The sequence below is a fragment of the Salvelinus sp. IW2-2015 genome, unplaced genomic scaffold (genome assembly GCF_002910315.2).
Source record: "Salvelinus sp. IW2-2015 unplaced genomic scaffold, ASM291031v2 Un_scaffold1242, whole genome shotgun sequence".
NCBI classification, from domain to species: Eukaryota; Metazoa; Chordata; class Actinopteri; order Salmoniformes; family Salmonidae; genus Salvelinus; species Salvelinus sp. IW2-2015.
This window is the reverse complement of record NW_019942794.1, coordinates 266,644-270,505: the sequence shown is the minus strand read 5'-3', so window position 1 is coordinate 270,505 and position 3,862 is coordinate 266,644.

The window sequence follows — 3,862 nt, the reverse complement described above, 5'->3', positions numbered from 1 at the left end:
TGTCAGAGTGGAGGGTAGAGTTGTATTTATCAAATGGCTAAAGAGGTTTGTCTGCAGGCATTTGAAGTTGTTGATTGTTGACGTTACTATGTGTTGGTGTGTATAACATCATAAGGCCAAGCATTAAACATTCAAACTAATTGTAATCTTGATGAACAATTCATTAGCTGAATCAGATTTGTGAAACAGGCTTTCACTCTCAGCTGTCTCTCCAACACTGGGGTTAGTAACCACTGCTGTCCATGGTGCTGTCATACTTCAACGAGTCGGCGACTGCGGATGTTCTGCTCACCCCGGACCAGTACGTGTTCGTGAGAGTCTCACCATATTGTGTGTAGCCCCAAGCTGTTCGGACACTACAGACAGAAGTTGACAGATGGGCTGTACCGACTTCAGACGAGTCCCAAAACGCTTGTGGGGGTCATAGAGCAAAACAGAGAACACAATTGGTTTCGTGAAAGTCATCTTTCCACAGAGGGGTCATAATACTTTTGCCAAACCGTTCGGACGCTACAGACGAGGTTTCGAGAAGACAGATTTTCTGTTTGTCTCATGGTCTGACAAACTCCTCTAGCTCTAGTCTCCTTTCAGTTGCAGAAATTTGACGGCGGATTGAGAAGCAACCAATACAAAAACCTCTAGCTTAAACTGACAGATTTTTTGGGGAAGATTTTGTATTAATTAATTTATTAGATTTAATGGACTCTAGGGGTTAAGGAAGTCTCAAGCTTTTTCTCGCCTTAGTTAGATTACCTCATGATAAACTGCAGACCATACAATTTAACAAGATAGTTTTCCATCTATATTTTTCATAGCTGTCCATTTACCACCATAAACCGATGCTGGCACTAAGACCACACTCAATGAGCTGTGTAGGGCTGTAAGCAAACTAGAAAATGCACATCCAGAAGCATTGCTTCTAGTGGCTGGTGATTTTAATGCAGGGAAAGTGAGATGTGTCTTACCTAATTTTTACCAGCATGTCACCTGTGCAACTAGAGGCGAAACAACTCTAGAGCCTCTTACAGACAGATTAGAAACTTCTCTTTTCAGCAGGAGCCATTTCATTTCCAACCTGTGTTTTCCCACGATTTTATTTGAAATATTGCGAAAGGCCTGTTTTTGCTGTATGCTCTATTGGAATTAGATTCTGCAACTTCCACTTGTTTACTGTGCTTTCCATGGTGCTGCCATTGTTCTGAGCTGCAGGAGTTGGCATTTGGAGCACAGAAGTCCACACACACACAGATGGTAAGTAAGGAAACTATTGCTATAGTGGCACAGCTTCTTCTTTCCACACATGGGACTGAGGTTTAATAGCTCATCTCAAGGCTCTCGGAGTGCGGTGGGTGTACAGTACTTCCTGATGTAGCTGTGCTGTGGGTGTACAGTACTTCCTGATGTAGCTGTGCTGTGGGTGTACAGTACTTCCTGATGTAGTCCTGAATGTAGCAGTGGCTGTGGGGTGTACAGTATTCCTGCATGTAGCGGTGCTGTGGGTGTACAGTACCTTCCTATGTAGCGGTGCGGTGGGTGTACATGTACTTCCTGATGTATGCTGTGCGTGTTGGGTGTACAGTACTTCCTGAGTAGCCGGTGCTTGATGGATGTACAGTACTTCCTGATGTAGTCGGTGCTGTGGGTGTCAGTACTTCCTGTTAAGGCGGTGCTGTGGGTGTACAGTACTTCCTGTGATAGCTGTGCTGTGGGTGTACAGTACTTCCTGGTATGTAGCTGGTGCTGTGGTGCACAGTACCTTCCTGATGTAGGCTTGGCTGTGGTGTACCATACTTCCTGATGTACGGTGCGGGGGATGTACAGTACTTTCCTGATGGTAGCGGTGCTGGGGTGTCCAGTACTGTCCGATGTAGCGGTGCTGTGGGTGTACAGTACTTTCCTGCTGTAGCGTGCTGTGGGTGTACAGACTTCCTGTAGTAGCCGGTGCTGTGGGTGTAAAGTACTTCCTGATGTTAGCTGTGCTGTGGGTGTACATACACTTCTGATGTAGCTGTGCTGATGGGTGCACAGTACTTCCTGATGTAGCGGTGCTGTGGGTGTACACCGTACTTTCTCTGATGTAGCGGTGCTGTGGGTGTACAGTACTTCTGATGTAGCGGTGCTTGGGTGTAGCAGTAATTCCTGTGTAGCTGTGCTGTGGGTTGTACAGTACTCTCCTGATGTAAAAGCGGTGGCTGTGGGTGTACAGTACTTCCTGAATGTAGCTGTGGCTGTGGGTGTACAGTAACTTCCTGATACCTGCTGTTGGTCTGTTCCTGAGGGTGCTGTGGACAGTACTTCCTGATGTAGCGGTTTGCTGTGGGTGTACAGTACTTCCGATTGTAGCGGTGCTGTTGGTGTGTACAGACTTGTCCTGATTGTGCAGGTGCTTGTGGTGTACAGTACTTCTGATGTAGCTGCTCTGTGGGTGTACAGTACCTTCCTGATGTAAGCTGTGTGTGGGTGTACAAGTTACTTTCCTGATGTAAAGCTGGTGTGTGGGGATGTACAGTGAACTTCCTGATGTTAGCGTGTGCTTGGGTTACGTACTTCCCTGAGTAGCGGTGGCTGTGGGTGTAGACAGTACTTTCCTGATGTAGGCGGTGCTGTGGTGTACAGTACTGTCCTGACATGTAGCAGGTGCCGTGTGTACAGTAACTTCCTGATGTAGCGGGTGGCTGTGGTGTGTACAGTACTTCCTGAATGTAGCGTGCTTGTGGGTTGTACAGTACTTCCTGATGTAAGCGGTGCTGTGGGCTGGTAAGTACCTCCGATGTAGCGTGCTGTGGCGTCTTCGTGTAAGCGTCTGACGTAACTTCCTGATGTAGCGGGTGCTGTGGTGTACAGTACTTCCTGATGTACGGTGCTGGTGAAGTCTCCTGTTGTAGCGGTTTGGGATACTTATCCGATGTTAGCGGTTGCTGGTGGGTGTACAGTACTCCTTGATTGTAGCGGTTGCTGTGGTGTACAGTACTTCCTGATGTAGCGGTGCTAGTGTTGTACAGTACTTCCTGATGTAGCGGTTGCCATGTGGTGTACAGTATGAATAAGCGGTGCTTTGTCATACTCCGATGTAAGCGGTGCTGTGGGTCGTACAGTACTGTCCTATGTAAGCGATGCCTGTGGTGTAACAGTACTTCCTGATGTAGCTGTTGCTGTGGGATGTAGCAGTACTTCCTGGTGTAGCGGTGCTGGGGTGTACAGTTACTTCCTGGAATGTAAGCGATGCTGGGTGTACAGTAACTTCCCTGATGTCAGCGACTGCTGTGGGTTGTACCGTACTTCTGATGTTTAAGCGATGGCTGTGGGTGGTACAGTACTTTCCCCGTGTCTGAGGGGGAAAAACCCCTGAAAATTGTTTATGAAAAAGTGCCCCGATTAGATGATTGAATTTGGACAATGTGGGCATTAATCATCTTTCACCTGACTCACTCGTCCCATCTGCCCCAATCTATCTTCTATCTCATCCCTCTCCTCACTCGCTGCCTTCATCCACCACTTCATCCCTATCACCCATATCGTAGGCACGCCGCACACGCATACCACACACCAACTCATCAGGGATTTATGGTTTGTATAGTTGCCTGCGTACAGCGTTTTTTTCCAGGCAAGTAATTCTTCAATAGTCTGCAAAGCACTTATCTCCTCCCTCCTCTCCCCCCTCTATGGAGGCCCCTCTACTCTCACCCCATTTATCTCCCACCCTCCTATCTCACCCCCTCTTAGTCTCAACCCCCTTTATCTCACCCGCCTTTATGGAGTTCCCCTCTAGGAAGCCCCCTATATCTCTCCCCCCTCTATGAAGCCTCCCTCTATTTCACCCCCTTCATTCTCACCCCTTCTGGAGCCCCCATCTATGTCACCC